This window comes from Arachis hypogaea, chromosome 5 (genome assembly GCF_003086295.3).
Source record: "Arachis hypogaea cultivar Tifrunner chromosome 5, arahy.Tifrunner.gnm2.J5K5, whole genome shotgun sequence".
NCBI classification, from domain to species: Eukaryota; Viridiplantae; Streptophyta; class Magnoliopsida; order Fabales; family Fabaceae; genus Arachis; species Arachis hypogaea.
This window is the reverse complement of record NC_092040.1, coordinates 57458886-57475538: the sequence shown is the minus strand read 5'-3', so window position 1 is coordinate 57475538 and position 16653 is coordinate 57458886. Positions and strand designations below refer to the sequence as shown.

Sequence of the window (16653 nt, the reverse complement as noted above, 5' to 3'; positions counted from 1 at the left end):
AAAAAACCAAAAAGATTTTGTGTTCTTGTTTGAGTCTTGAGTCAATTTTTAAGTTTGGTGTCAATTGCATGTTTTTAAAATTTATGCATTATTTTTTTTCGACAAATTCATGCATTCATAATGTTCTTCATAATCTTCAAGTTGTTCTTGGTAAGTCTTCTTGTTTGATCTTGATGTTTCCTTGTTTTGTATCTTTTGTTATTTTTCATATGCATTTTTCGTTTGTTAGAGTCCATGCATTAAAGATTTCTAAGTTTGGTGTCTTGCATGTTTTCTTTGCATCAAAAATTTTTCAAAATTATGTTCTTGATGTTCATCATGATCTTCAAAGTGTTCTTGGTGTTCATCTTGACATTCATAGTGTTCTTTCATGCATCATGAGTTTTGATTCAATAATTTTCATGTTGTGAGTCATTTTTATGTTTTTCTCTCTCATCATCAAAAATTCAAAAAAAAAATCAAAAAAATATCTTTTCCTTATTTCCCTCCAAATTTTCGAAAACTTGAGTTGACTTAGTCAAAAATTTTTAAAATTAGTTATTTCTTGTAAGTCAAGTCAAATTTTCAATTTTAAAAATCTTATCTTTTCAAAATCTTTTTCAAAAATCATATCTTTTTCGTTTTTTCTATTTTTTTCGAAAATTTTGAAAATTATTTTCCAAAAATCTTTTTCTTACTTTTATTTCAAATTTTCGAAACTTATGATAATAATTAATATGATTGATTCAAAAATTTGAAGTTTGTTACTTTCTTGTTAAGAAAGGTTCAATCTTTAAATTCTAAAATCTTATCTTTTAATTTCTTGTTAGTTAAGTAATTAATTTTAACTTTAAAAATTAAATCTATCTTATCTTATCTTTTATATCATATCTTTTTCAAAATTTTATCTTTTTCAAAAGTTTAATTTCAAAATATCTTATCTAACTTCTTATCTTCTTATCTTTTCAAATTTGATTTTAATATCTTTTTCAACTAACTATTTGACTTTTTGTTTGTTTCTTATCTTTTTCAAAACCACCTAACTACTTTTCCCTCTCTAATTTCGAAAATATCTCATCCCTTTTTCAAAAATTCTTTTTAATTAATTAATTGTTTTAATTTTAATACTATCTTATCTTTTATTTTCGAAAATCATTTAACTTCTTTTCAAATTTATTTTCGAAAATTCTTCCCTATCCCCTTCTTCTATTTATTTATTTATTTACTAACACTTCTCTTCACCTCTCTTCATCTCAAATCACTGCCCCTACCTATTCATTCTTCTTCACTCCTTTTCCCTTTCTTCTTCTACTAACGTAAAGGAATCTCTATACTGTGACATAGAGGATTCCTCTTTTTTTCTTGTTCTCTTCTTCCCTATATGAGCAGGAACAAGGAAAAAGGCATTCTTGTTGAAGCTAATCCTGAACCTGAAAGGACTCTGAAGAGGAAATTAAGAGAAGCTAAATTACAACAGTCCAGAGACAACCTTTCTGAAATTTTTGAACAAGGAAAGGAGATGGCAGCCGAACCCAACAGCAATAATGCAAGGAGGATGCTTGGTGATTTCACTAAACCAACTTCCAAATTTGATGGAAGAGGCATCTCAATTCCTGCCATTGGAGCAAACAATTTTGAGCTGAAACCTCAATTAGTTGCTCTAATGCAATAGAACTGCAAGTTTCATGGACTTCCATCTGAAGATTCTTACTAGTTTTTAACTGAGTTCTTTCAGATTTGTGAGACTGTAAAGACGAATGGAGTAGATCCTGAAGTCTACAGGCTCATGCTTTTCCCTTTTACTATAAGAGACAGAGCTAGAACATGGTTGGACTCACAACCTAAAGATAGCCTGGACTCCTGGGATAAGCTGGTCACGGCCTTCTTGGATAAATTCTTTCCTCCTCAAAAGCTGAGCAAGCTTAGAGTGGATGTTCAGACCTTCAAGCAAAAAGATGGTGAATCCCTCTATGAAGCTTGGGAAAGATACAAGCAGATGACCAAAAAGTGTCCTTCTGACATGTTTTCAGAATGGACCATATTGGATATATTCTATTATGGTCTATCTGAGTTTTCTAAGATGTCATTGGACCATTCTGCAGGTGGATCCATTCACTTAAAGAAAATGCCTGCAGAAGCTCAAGAACTTATTGACATGGTTGCAAATAACCAATTCATGTACACTTCTGAGAGGAATTCAGTGAATAGTGGGACGCCTCAAAGGAAGGGAGTTCTTGAAATTGATGCTCTGAATGCCATATTAGCTCAGAACAAAATGTTGACTCAGCAAGTCAACATGATTTCTCAGAGTCTGAATGGATAGCAAAATGCATCCAACTGTACTAAAGAGGCAGCTTCTAAAGAAGCTTATGATCCTGAGAACCCTGCAATGGCAGAGGTTAATTACATGGGTGAACCTTATGGAAACACCTATAATTCATCATGGAGAAATCATCCAAATTTCTCAGGGAAGGATCAACAAAAGCTTCAACAAGGCTTTAATAATGGTGGAAGAAACAGGCTAAGCCATAATAAGCCTTTTCCATCACCTTCTCAGCAACAGACAGAGAATTCTGAACAGAGCCCCTCTAACTTATCAAACATAGTCTCTGATCTGTCTAAGGCCACTTTAAGTTTCATGAGTGAAACAAGATCCTCCATTAGAAATTTGGAGGCACAAGTGGGCCAGCTGAGTAAGAAAATCATTAAAACTCCTCCCAGTATTCTCCCAAGCAATACAAAAGAAAATCCAAAAGGAGAGTGCAAGGCCATTGATGTAATCAATATGGCCGAATGTACAAGGAAGGAGAAGGACGAAAATCCTAGTGAGGAAGACCTCCTGGGACGTCTCTCAAACAAGGAGTTTCCTATTGAGGACCTAAAGGAATCTGAGGCTCATATAGAGACCATAGAGATTCCACTAAATCTCCTTTTGCCATTCATGAGCTCTGAAGACTATTCTTCCTCAGAAGAGGATGAAGATGTGATTGGAGAGCAAGTTGCTCAATATCTAGGAGCCATCATGAAGCTGAATGCCAAGTTGTTTGGTAATGAGACTTGGGAAGGTGAACCTCCCTTGCTCATTAGTGAACTAGATACATGGGTTCAGAAAATCTTACCTCAAAAGAGACAAGATCCTGGCAAATTCTCAATACCCTGTACCATAGGCACCATGACCTTTAACAAGGCTCTGTGTGATCTGGGGTCAGGGATAAATCTTATGCCACTCTCTGTAATGGAGAAACTAGGGATCATTGAGGTACAGCCTGCCTTATTCTCATTACAATTGGCAGACAAGTCAGTAAGACAAGCTTATGGATTAGTAGAGGACATATTAGTAAAGGTTGAAGGCCTTTACATCCCTGCTGATTTTATAATCCTAGACACTAGGAATGAAGAGGATGAATGCATCATCCTTGGAAGACCTTTCCTAGCCAGAGCAGGTGCTGTAATAAATGTTAACGGAGGAGAATTAGTCCTTCAATTGAATGGGGACTACCTTGTGTTTAAGGCACATGACTATCCTTCTATAACAAGGGAGAGTAAGCATGCAGAGCTTCTCTCAGTACAGAGTCAAACAGAGCCCCCACAATCAAACTCTAAGTTTGGTGTTGGGAGGCCACAACCAAACTCTAAGTTTGGTGTTGAACCCCTGTATCCAAACTCTAAGTTTGGTGTTGGGAGTTCACAACATTGACCTGATCACCTTTGTGGCTCCATGAGAGCCCACTGTCAAGCTATTGACATTAAAGAAGCGCTTGTTGGGAGGCAACCCAATTTTTATTTATCTAATTTTATTTTTATTTTATTCTTATTTTGTGTTTTAGTAGGTTCATGATCGTGAGGAGTCACGAAAAAAAATATTAAAATTAAAAACAGAATCAAAAATAGCAGAAGAAAAATCACACCCTGGAGGAAGGACTTACTGGCGTTTAAACGCCAGTAAGATGCATCTGGCTGGCGCTCAACGCCAGAACAGAGCATGGATCTAGCGCTGAACGCCAGAAACAAGCAACATCCTGGCGTTTGAACGCCAGGAATGTGCCTTGAGGAAAGCTGGCGCTGAACGCCAGTAACAAGCATGGAACTGGCGTTCAACGCTAGAAACATGCTGCACATGGGCGTTGAACGCCTAGAACGTGCATCACTTCAGCGTTTAAACACCAGAATGGTATGCTAAGGCATTTTACATGCCTAATTGGTGCAGGGATGTAAATCCTTGACACCTCAGGATCTGTGGACCCCATAGGATCATCTCAGGATCTGTGGACCCCACAGGATCCCCACCTAACATGTTCTCCCCTCTTCTCAACATTCATTCTCTCTTTCCAATAAACATTCTTCCCCAAAACCCTTCACCAATCACCTCAATCTCTCTTCCTAATTACCCCCTTCACCACTCACATCCCTCTACTCTTCCCCATAAACCCCACCTACCTTCAAAATTCAAAAATCTTTCCCACCCAAACCCACCCTAAATGGCCGAACCTACCCTCTCCCCCCTCCCTATATATACCCCTCCATTATACTTCATTTTCACACAACACAACCCCCTCTTCTATACCTTGGCCGAATACACCTACCCTTCACTCTCCTCCATTTTTCTCTTCTTCTTCTTCTTCTCTTCTTTCTTCTCTTGCTTGAGGGCGAGAAATATTTTAAGTTTGGTGTAGTAAAAGCATAAGCTTTTTGTTTTTCCATTATCATTAATGGCACCTAAGGCCGGAGAATCCTCTAGAAAAGAAAAAGGGAAGACAAAAGCTTCCACCTCCGAGTCATGGGAGATGGAAAGATTCATCTCCAAAGCCCATCAAGACCACTCCTATGATGTTGTGGCAAAGAAGAAGGTGATCCCTGAGGTCCCTTTCAAGCTCAAGAAAAATGAGTATCCGGAGATCCGACATGAAATCTGAAGAAGAGGTTGGGAAGTTCTAACCAATCCCATGCAACAAGTCGGGATTTTAATGGTTTAAGAGTTCTATGCAAATTCATGGATCACTAGGAACCATGATCAAAGTATGAACCCGAATCCAAAGAACTATCTTACAATGGTTCCGGGGAAATACTTAGATTTTAGTCCGGAAAATGTGAGGTTGGCATTCAACTTGCCCATGATGCAAGGAGATGCACGCCCCTACACTAGAAGGGTCAACTTTAATCAAAGGTTGGACCAAGTCCTTATGGACATATGTGTGGAAGGAGCTCAATGGAAAAGAGACTCCAAAGGCAAGCCGGTTCAACTGAGAAGACTGGACCTTAAGCCTGTAGCTAGAGGATGGTTGGAGTTCATTCAATGCTCTATCATCCCCACTAGCAACCGATCTGAAGTTACTGTGGATCGAGCCATCATGATTCATAGCATCATGATTGGAGAGGAAGTAGAAGTTCATGAAGTCATCTCCCATGAATTCTACAAAATAGCCGATAAGTCCTCTACTTTGGCAAGGCTAGCTTTTCCTCATCTTATTTGCCATCTATGTTACTCAACTGGAGTTATCATAGAAGGAGACATCCTCATTGAGGAGGACAAGCCCATCACTAAGAAAAGGATGGAGCAAACAAGAGAGCCCACTCATGGAACCCAAGAGACGCATGAGGAACAACTCAACACTTCCCTAGAAGATTTAAGTTACAATGTGGAACAATTAAGGGTGGAACATCAAGAGCACTCCATCATTCTCCATGAAATAAGAGAAGATCAAAGAGCAATGAGGGAGGAGCAACAAAGGCAAGGAAGGGACATAGAAGAGCTTAAAGACATCATTGGTCCTTCAAGAAGAAGATGCCACTAAGGTGGACTCATTCCTTGTTCTTATTTCTCTGTTTTTCGATTTTTATGCTTCATGTCTATCTATGTTTTGTGTCTCTACTTCATGATCATTAGTATGTAGTAACTCTGTCTTAAGGCTATAAATAATTCCATGAATCCTTCACCTCTCTTAAATAAAAAATGTTTCTAATTCAAAAGAACAAGAAGTACATGAATTTTGAAATTATCCTTGAATTTAGTTTAATTATATTGATGTGGTGACAATACTTTTTGTTTTCTGAATGAATGATTGAACAAGTGCATATTTTTGATTTTGTTGTTTATGAATGTTAAAATTGTTGGCTCTTGAAATAATGATGAACAAAGAGAAATGTTATTGATGATCTGAAAAATCATGAAATTGATTCTTGAAGCAAGAAAAAGCAGTGAATAGCAAAAGCTTGTGAAAAAAATGGCGAAAAAAATAGAAAGAAAAAGAAAAAGCAAGCAGAAAAAGCCAATAGCCCTTAAAACCAAAAGGCAAGGGTAAAAAGGATCCGAGGCTTTGAGCATCAATGGATAGGAGGGCCCAAGGAAATAAAATCCAGGCCTAAGCGGCTAAATCAAGCTGTCCCTAACCATGTGCTTATGGCATGCAGGTCCAAGTGAAAAGCTTGGGACTGAGTGGTTAAAGTCGTGATCCAAAGCAAAAAGAATGTGCTTAAGAGCTCTGGACACCTCTAACTAAGGACTCTAGCAAAGCTGAGTCACAATCTGAAAAGGTTCACCCAGTCATGTGTCTGTGGCATTTATGTATCCGGTGGTAATACTGGAAAACAAAATGCTTAGGACCACGGCCAAGACTTATAAAAGTAGCTGTGTTCAAGAATCAACATACTTAACTAGGAGAATCAATAACACTATCTGAAATTCTAAGTTCCTAGAGAAGCCAATCATTCTAAACTTCAAAGGAAAAAGTGAGATGCCAAAACTGTTCAAAAGCAAAAAGCTACAAGTCCCGCTCATCTAATTAGAACTAATATTCATTGATATTTTGGAATTTATAGTATATTCTCTTCTTTTTATCCTAATTGATTTTCAGTTGCTTGGGGACAAGCAACAATTTAAGTTTGGTGTTGTGATGAGTGGATAATTTATACGCTTTTTGGCATTGTTTTTAGGTAGTTTTTAGTATGATCTAGTTACTTTTAGGGATGTTTTTATTAGTTTTTATGCTAAATTCACATTTCTGGACTTTACTATGAGTTTGTGTGTTTTTCTGTAATTTCAGGTATTTTCTGACTGAAATTGAAGGACCTAAGCAAAACTCTGATAAGAAGGCTGACAAAAGACTGCTGATGCTGTTAGAATCTGACCTCCCTGCACTCGAAATGAATTTTCTGGAGCTACCAAACTCCAAATGTTGCACTCTCAACGGCACTGGAAAGTAGACATTCAGAGCTTTCCAGCAATATATAGTAGTCATACTTTATTCGTGGTTAGATGACATAAACTGGAGCTCAACGCCAGTTCCATGTTGCTGTCTGGAGTCAAACGCCAGAAACACGTCACGAACCGGAGTTGAACACCCAAAACACGTTACAACTTGGCGTTCAACTCCAAGAGAAGTCTCAGCTCATGGATAGATCAAGCTCAGCCTAAACATACACCAAGTGGGCCCCGGAAGTGGATTTATGCATCAATTACTTACTTCTGTAAACCCTAGTAGCTAGTTTAGTATAAATAGAACTTTTTACTAGTGTATTAGACATCTTTGGTCTCAGTTTTATTTTATTATTCATCTTAGGAGACTATTGATCACATTTTGGGGGCTGGCCATTCGGCCATGCTTGGACCTTTAACTTATGTATTTTCAACGGTGGAGTTTCTACACACCATAGACTAAGGGTGCGGAGCTCTGTTGTACCTCAAGTTTCAATGCAATTACTATTATTTTCTATCCAATTCAATTTATTCCTGTTCTAAGATATTCGTTGCACTTCAACTTGATGAATGCGATGATCCGTGACACTCATCATCATTCTCACCTATGAACGCGCGTGACTGACAACCACTTCCGTTCTACCTTAGGCCGGGCGCATATCTCTTGGATTCCTTAATCAGAATCTTCATGGTATAAGCTAGAATTGATGGCGGCATTCATAGGAATCCAGAAAGTCTAACCTTGTCTGTGGTATTCCGAGTAGGATTCCGGGATTGAATGACTGTGACGAGCTTCAAACTCCTGAAGGCTGGGCGTTAGTGACAGACGCAAAAGAATCACTGGATTCTACTCCAACTTGATTGAGAACCGACAGATGATTAGCCGTGCTGTGACAAAGCATTTGGACCATTTTCACTGAGAGGATGGGATGTAGCCATTGACAACGGTGATGCCCTACATACAGCTTGCCATGGAAAGGAGTAAGAAGGATTGGATGAAAGCAGTAGGAAAGAAGAGATTCAACAGGGACCAGCATCTCCATGCGCTTATCTGAAATTCCCACCATTAATTTGCATAAGTATTTCTATCCTTTATTATTTAAGCAAGTATCTATTTATATTTCCCATAACCAATTATTATCCTCCTGACTGGGATTTACAAGATGACCATAGCTTGCTTCATACCAACAATCTCCGTGGGATCGACCCTTACTCACGTAAGGTATTACTTGGACGACCTAGTGCACTTGCTGGTTAGTTGTGCGGAGTTGTGACTAAGTGTGATTCACGTTTGAGAGTGCTACCAAGTCTTTGGAGCCATTGTTGATGATCACAAATCCGTGTACCAGCGCGCAAGCGTAACCTACACGGATGCATCCATGAGGATCATGACTTAGCCGCTACACGCGCCGGCTCATAACTTGGCTCCTAGCTTTGACTCTTGATGGCGCAACTCCATGCGGGCGCGGCATGTGCGCGTACGCGTCAACGCTGAAGTTTCCAAAGCTTATTTTCTCATGCTCATTTCCTTTGTACATACTTCCCTTCTCTCCTCCGGGTCATCCCTACCCTATACTCTAAAACCGCTTAACACACAGGTCACGGCATCGAATGGCACCAAGAGAGGATTAGAAATATATCTAATTTAGTGCAAAATAAGTATGTTTTCCTCCATGAGGCAAAATTGGGAAAGGAACACAAAGTCATTGATGCCAGGGCATTTTGGCCAGTTTTACTGACCTTTTCTTTACTGTTTTTAGGTAATTTCATGCATTTTCTTAGGAAATAAGTTAATTTTGGGTAGATATTCACTCAGACCTTGATTCAAGCATACATTGTGCATTTTACATTATTTCATGATGATTTTACATGATTTGAATGACAAAATTGTATATTGCATTACCCATGACTTGGACTAGAACTTTGATGCACTCTATTGCTTGATTTCAGGACCAAAGGAAGCAAGGAATGGGAGGTAACTTGCAAAGTCAAGGAGAAAAGTAATTGCCAAAAATACTCTCAAAAGCCATCAATGCCCACGTTAAAGAGTCACGTTAACTAAGTTAACGTGAACTCTAACGTAGAGAAGAGAAGTTGAGCCAACGTTAGTGACACTTAACATTGTCACTAACGTTGGCAATAGCTCACAAATGGCCACGTTAGAAGCCATGTTAACCTAGTTAACGTGGCCTCTAACGTTATAAGGGGAAGAGAAGCCAACGTTAGTGACACTCAATATTGTCACTAACGTTGGCCTAAGGTGCAAAAAGCCACGTTAACTCTCACGTTAACTTGGTTAACGTGGGAGCTAACGTAAGAGAAGGAGAATTGTCGACAACATTAGTGACACTCAACATTGTCACTAACGTTGGAGCAACCACACAACCCCCAAGAGCCACGTTAACTTCCACGTTAACGTGATTAACGTGGAAGCTAATGATTAGGAATGAAGAATGAGCCAACGTTAGTGACACTCAACATTGTCACTAACGTTGGGATGGCTAAGAATGGCCACGTTAGAAGCCACGTTAACCTAGTTAACGTGAGCTTTAACGAAGCCAGAAGGGGCACACTTGAACGTTAGTGACAATGTTGAGTGTCACTAACGTTCTCGAAGGCTAACAAGGCAACGTTAAAAGCCACGTTAACCCAATTAACGTGGGCTTTAATGTGAGGAAAAGGGGTGCATGGCAACGTTAGTGACAATGTTAAGTGTCACTAACGTCCTCGAACTTGTATTTTCACTAAATATTAAACACCCCTAACGTCTTGAGCTAAAGTCTCTGCCCACTTCACACTTTCCCTCTGCAAGTAAGCCAAGCCCAAATGAAGAAAGGAACTGCTTCAAACTCAAAGATCCAAAGGCCCAAGACTTGAAGAACTAACTAGAAGCTGAGAAGAGTAGTATATATAGGAGTAGTTTTGAAATAGAGAAGAGCTTTTTGGGGAGAGAGAGGAGCGGAGAGAGAGAACCACTCTCTGTATTTTTTTACTTTCTCTGCACCTCTAGTTTATGATGTATTCTCCATCTTTGGTTTTGATTTCTAGAGCTATAAACAACTAAACCCCTTTCATTGGGTTAGGCAGCTCTGTTGTAATTTGATGGATCAATACTAATTTTCTTGTTCTTCTTCTTTCTTCTCTTTTGATTTTACTTGAAAGCTTTCAATCTTCATCCAATTGAATAGTGATCTTGGAAAAGAAGCTATTCAAACATGGATCTCTTCGGATCCTTGAAAGAGGAATGAAGAGATTAGCTAGAAATGCTTTCTCATGCCGGACCAAATTGAGTGTGGATGGGTATGTGGCTATAACCCTCTAAGCATTTAATTTGGGAAGTGCATGTGGTATAATCAGTGACCACACTTCATCTCTTCTCATGAGCAATTGACCAAGGAATTGGCTATTGATCAAGATTTGAGAGATCGAATTGCAAGAAATTGTGATTCAATCACTTAAGATTGCCAAGGAGATCAATGAGTGCATTGATTGAGGAAGAGATGAAAATGAAATTGATCCGGAGAATGCAACATCTCCTAAGCCCAATGAACTCCCCATTTCTGATCTTACCCATTCTCTTTATTTTCTGCAATTTACTTTTATGAGCAATTCCCCCATTCCCATTTACAATTCTGCTATTTACTTTTTAGTCATTTACTTTCTTGCAATTTTAATTTCTGCAATTATCAACTTTATTCATGGATTCGCTCAACTAGAATACTCCTCTAATTAAAGTTGCTTGATCAATCAATCCCTGTGAGATTCGACCTCACTCTATTGTGAGTTTTTACTTGGCGACAAATTTGGTACACTTGCCGAATGGGAATTTGTTGAGAGACAAGTTTTACCCCGATCAGTCATGTATTTTCATACAAAAAGTGTGTAGAATCATTGATAAAACCCTCAAAATTAGCACAAGATAAACCCTAAAAATAGGGTTTATCAACCTCCCCACACTTAGATTATAGCATGTCCTCATGCTTAGAGGAAAGCAAAAGACCAAAGGATCACAAAGGTATGAGATTCATGAGGTGCAATCTACTTATATGAATGCAACTAAGACTGGTGCTACTATCCACTTGGTTAAGAGCAAATCGATCTTCCCAAGATACATTTAAGCACATAGGGCAAGATGGTAGGCAATGCATGAAACTTTCCAATTTTAATCATCAAAGTAATATATGCGCAACTTGCATAAAGAACGCTCGTGAGAGCCGGGAACAAGGGTTGGAGCTTCGAACCCTCGCCGGAAGGGTAGAATGTCCTTTTTATATATGAAAATAGTGTTGTTTGTGAAACCTTAGTGATTAAATATCCTTGGAAGAAAGAAAGAAGGAAAGGAAGAAAAGCCAAAAAGTGGCAACAAAAAAATTGAAAAAAACAAAGAATAAAGCTAGACACCAATAGCTTGGACCTTAAGACACATGCCTGTGGTGCTTTTGTACTGGGATCTACTTGGATCATTAGGTTCTAAGGAGTGTTTTAACACTTGGTAACTTGGGTTAACTAACCCGGGATTATCAACTAAAAGTCCACTATCAAGAGCAACCTAGTTACAAAACATTTAGTAACCCAAATAGCTGCTAGGCACCAATGTTCTTAAGAAGAATTGTGAGCCATGTGTCTTTGGTGAATATGTGTTGACTAAAAAATAAGCTAAAAAGCAGCTGCAACACATGACACTAAGCTGCAATTGAGGAATAAGTTTCTCAGCAGAAGAAAAACAAAAAAATCAAACACCAAGGATGAATGAATAACAAGGTTCACAGCAGTAAACCATAGTTAACACTTAAAGGGACAATTCAAACCTGGAAACCAATAAAAGTAGAGCTTCAAACAAATCCTGCATGAAACCCCATGAACCTATACTGAATGCTTTCAAATAAGGCCATACATGCTTATCTTTTTTCATTCATTTCTCTCATGTTTTACTACTTGCTTGGGGACAAGCAAGGTTTAAGTTTAATGTTGTGATGACAAGTCATCTTATGCTAGTTTCATAAGCATTTTCTACTTGTTTTCATTAGGTTTCATGCACTTTCTTGCACAATAAGTAAGTAATTATATTGGAATTTTATGCATCCCTTAGTTCAATTAAACATGGGTATTTATGTGCTTTTTCACAAGGTTTTATGCTATTTTTACTTGATGTTATCAATGATGCAAATACCTTGTGATTATAGCAAACTTTGATGTAATTATTTGACTAATAATAGGTGAAAAGAGGCAAGAAAGAAGCAAGAAAGAAGAGGAAAAAGCAGAGGAAGAGGCAAAGTAGAAGAAGTAACACTGGTGGCCAAAGTTGGTCCACCAACGTTCCCTCAAACGTTGAAGGAAAAAGGGGTAGTGCAAATTTGGGTGCCAACGTTGGAGGGAATGTTGGTGCCCCAACGTTGACTCAAACGTTGGCGCCAATGCTCATTCCTTTGAAAATCCTTTCTCAAGCCAAACATTTGACTCAACATTTTCTTGCAAACGTTGAGGCCAACATTGACACCAGCATTAATAATATTTAGCACCCATGCAGATCAAAAATGTGAATTGCCAACCTCCCCTCTTCAACATCAATGAGACCTATTCTTGCTTGCTTCAACAAGGCTAAAAAGCCCAATCCAAAGACTTGAAGACTAAATTGGAAAGTGTATAAATAGAAGGAAATTTGATTTAAAAAGGGGGGCTCAGAAGGCAAAGAAGCTCTAGCTGGAGGATTAGAGACTCCAGAACTCTCTTGGAGGAATATAGACTCGAGAGAGTGTAGTATAAGATTCTTAGTTTAGAATACACTTTTCTTTTCTGCAAGTTTACATTTTAATTTGTATTGAGCCTCGTTTACTTTTATGCAATTTTAATTTCCTGCATTTCTTCTCTTCTGCAACTTTACATTTAATTTTACTCTGTTTATTTTCATGCCATTTAAATTCCTTGAACTTGTTCTTAGAGCTATGATTCACTAAAACCCCAATTCATTAGGGGGAGGAGCTCTATTGTAATTCTAATGGATTAATGAACTTCTTCTTCTCCTCAATCCGCTTGGGTAGCTAAGAGATAACTGCTATTTTGATTTGATCCATTCACTCTAGAAGGGGATTTGGATCCATTGAATTTCCATGTGAGCTTCGGAAGGAGAATCATGAAAATTAGAACTGAAGCTCTATCTCTCACAACTCTCTTGATCAACACCATTCGGGAGGAATTGAGATCTTGAGAGTTAGTGTGGCTTATGGATGAGAGACATGCACTTAACCTCTACTCATGATAATTGGATCAAGGAATTGACAAGATTGATTGCGATTAGAGAGATTGGGTTGCCAAGGAATAGGGATCCAATCAATTTCAATCTGCCATAGATCTACTTATATGATTGAGAAAGAAGTTGAAGCCCACTTGATTCATTGTGGATTATGATATCTCCAATCCCTAATGAATTTTTCTTTCTGTTAATTGTCCTTGAGTTCACTTTGAGTACTTTGATTGCGATTAGAGAGATTGGGTTGCCACGGAATAGGGATCCAATCAATTTCAATCTGCCATAGATCTACTTATATGATTGAGAAAGAATTTGAGGCCCACTTGATTCATTGTGGATTATGATATCTCCAATCCCTAATGAATTTTTCTTTCTGTTAATTGTCCTTGAGTTCACTTTGAGTACTTTGGTTTATTGCCTCTTTAATTTCCCTGCACCCAAAGCCCTTTACATTTCTTGCAATTTATTTTTCATGCAATTTAAGTTTCTTTCCATTTACGTTTCAAGCAATTTACATTTAGCACTTTAAATTCCTTGCAATTTACATTATGTCAAGTCAATTTCACCACAAATTTATTAATATTTTCTTAACTAGGCTAATCACCTCACTATCGACCTAACTTTTGTGAGTTTTACTACTTGATGCTACCTGGTACACTTGCCGGTTAGTTTTTGCGGAATTCAATTTTTCGCCCATCAGTGCCACTTGAGCTTGAAGGCGTGGCATGCCAGGCTAACTGAGCAAAGGAGAGACCCTGGGCGTGCTACTTGGGCTCGAAGGCATGGCACGCCATGTCAGTTAATGAAGAAGGTGTGCCACTTGGGGAGCCAGGCGTGGCGCGCCAAGCCAAGTTGAGAAGCTAGGCGTGGCACGCCACTCAAACGCTAGTTACACGCCAGGCACATGGTTCATTTTATGATTTTTTCTTTTTCTTTCAATTGTAATTTTCTTTTTTTCTTTTGTATTTTATTAATTCTAGTGATAGAAGTAGTATAAATAACGCCTAGAAGTACTAAAAAGGGGGTTGGATTGGCAAGTGGGATTGAATAGTTAGCTTTACTTTTACTTTTACATCTTCTCCATCTCTTGTACTTTTTTCTAAGCTATGAGTAGCTAAACTCCCTCTCATTGGGAGAGGGAGATCTGTTGTACTTGATGAATTAATAATAGTGAATTTCTTGTTCTCTTTATCTTCTCTTTGATTTGCTAGAAGGAATTTCGTTTTTCATGTTAGTGTTCAATCATCTTGGAAAAGAGGTTGAATGCAAAATGGGTTTCATGGGAACCTTGGAAAAGGAAACATGAAACCATGCTTGAAATCCCTTATCATACTTGAGTAGATCTGGATTTTGGGATTGGATATGGTGACATATAATCTACCCACTATTTAGAACTATGAGGATGTGTGGTATAATCAGGGACCAAGCATATCTCTCTTCATGAGCAATTAGACCAAGGAATTGGCTTATTATCAAGCTTAGAGAGATTGAGTCACCAAGGCATTGGGGTTCAATCAATCATGATTGCGAAGAGGTCAATGAGTTGCATGATTGAAAATGAGATGAGCTAAATTTAATCCAAAGAGAGCAACATCTCCTAATCCCAATGAATTCTCCCTATTCTTATCTTCCCTATTCTTTATAGCTTTATTTAATTTCTGTCATTACCCATTCCCCATTTACTATTCAATCATTTATGTTTCAGCACTTTACATTCTTGCCATTTACTTTTCTGCATTTTATTGATTTTCTTTACTTTTAAGCCACTTACATTTCTGCTAATTTAGAATTCTGTTCTCAACAATCACTATTGATTAGCTTGACTAATTCACCCATTAATTAAAGTTGCTCAATTGACCAATCTCTGTGTGATTCGACCCACTCCTAGTGGGTTATTACTTGACGATAATTTGGTGCGCTTGCTAAAGAATGGATTCATTTTATATGGGGAGTGAATTCTGGTTATCAAGTTTTATGGCGCCGTTGCCGGGGATTGGTTTGAATTTGACAATGACTAAATTGATGAGTATTTAGATTAAGCATTTTTATTTACCTTGTTACTTCTTTTAATTTCAGTTCTTATATTTTTTTAGCATTTGAGTTTCAATTGATTCTTTGTATATTTTCATTTTAGCATACTAATCCACTAACTATTTGATCAATTGTACCAACCAAACTAACCATAAGTCTTAACAAGAGTGACTCATTCACTTGCTTTCTACTTCTTGTTTGTTGAATGTATGACAGGTAGAAATGGAGAAACTTCATCTTCTTTTGATAGTGAACCTAAGAGGATCTTCCTTAGATTAAGGAGGGAAGCAAGAGCAAAGGAATAGTTGGAGAGGAAACATTGGAGGAAGATCTGGACGTTACTATGGAGGAGGAGATTTATAATCATGTTGGGGAAGGTGCTGGTAACCATGTGAGGCAGGAGAAAAGAGTTTTAAGCTCTTACATCAACCCAAACCCAGGAAATTATGGAAGCAATATTCTAAAACCAACCATCCATGCTAACCATTTTGAGTTAAAACCCCAACTCATCACCCTTGTTCAAAACAACTGCTCATTTGGAGGAAGTACACGAGAAGACCCCAACCAACATCTAACCACATTTTTTAGAATTTGTGATATAGTAAAGGATAATGGTGTCCACCCTGACACCTATAAGCTGCTGCTGTTTCCTTTCTCTCTTAGAGATAAAGCATCAAAGTGGGTGGAATCATTTCGTAAGGAGAGTTTGACAACTTGGGAGGAAGTTGTGAATAAGTTCGTAGCAAGATTTTACCCTCCATAAAGAGTTAACAGATTCAGAGCTAAGGTGAAAAAATTTAGACAACAAGATGGTGAAACTTTCTATGAGGCATGGGAGAGATACAAGGAGTAAACAAGAAAATGCCCTCTGGACATGTTTAATGAATGGGTACAACTGCACATTTTCTATGAAGGATTGTTATAAGAATCAAAGAAGACCCTAGATCACTCTTCAGGAGGCTCTCTCAATAAGAAGAAGACAATTGAAGATGCCATAGACATCATAGAAATGGTGGCCAACAATGAGTACTTCTATGCCTCTGATAGAAACCCAAGAAGAGGAGTAATACAACTCAACTCTATGGATGCTTTGCTGGCTCAAAACAATATGATCATAGCTCAACAAGTATCTCTAACCAAGCAGATGAAGAAGAACCAAGTTTCAGCTATCCAAGCTCAATCACCTATGCAAGAAGAAAATACT

General features: G+C 38.1%; 2 non-coding genes across 2 annotated transcripts; both read right to left on the bottom strand.

Moving 5' to 3' along the window:
- Positions 1 to 1897: 1897 nt before the first annotated feature.
- Positions 1898 to 2001, bottom strand: LOC112804479 (small nucleolar RNA R71). The gene has a single exon (XR_003203093.1). It is a non-coding gene; the product is annotated as a small nucleolar RNA R71 (small nucleolar RNA).
- A 14220-nt stretch (positions 2002 to 16221) lies between these two features.
- Positions 16222 to 16325, bottom strand: LOC112804853 (small nucleolar RNA R71). The gene has a single exon (XR_003203472.1). It is a non-coding gene; the product is annotated as a small nucleolar RNA R71 (small nucleolar RNA).
- Between the last annotated feature and the right edge of the window lie 328 nt (positions 16326 to 16653).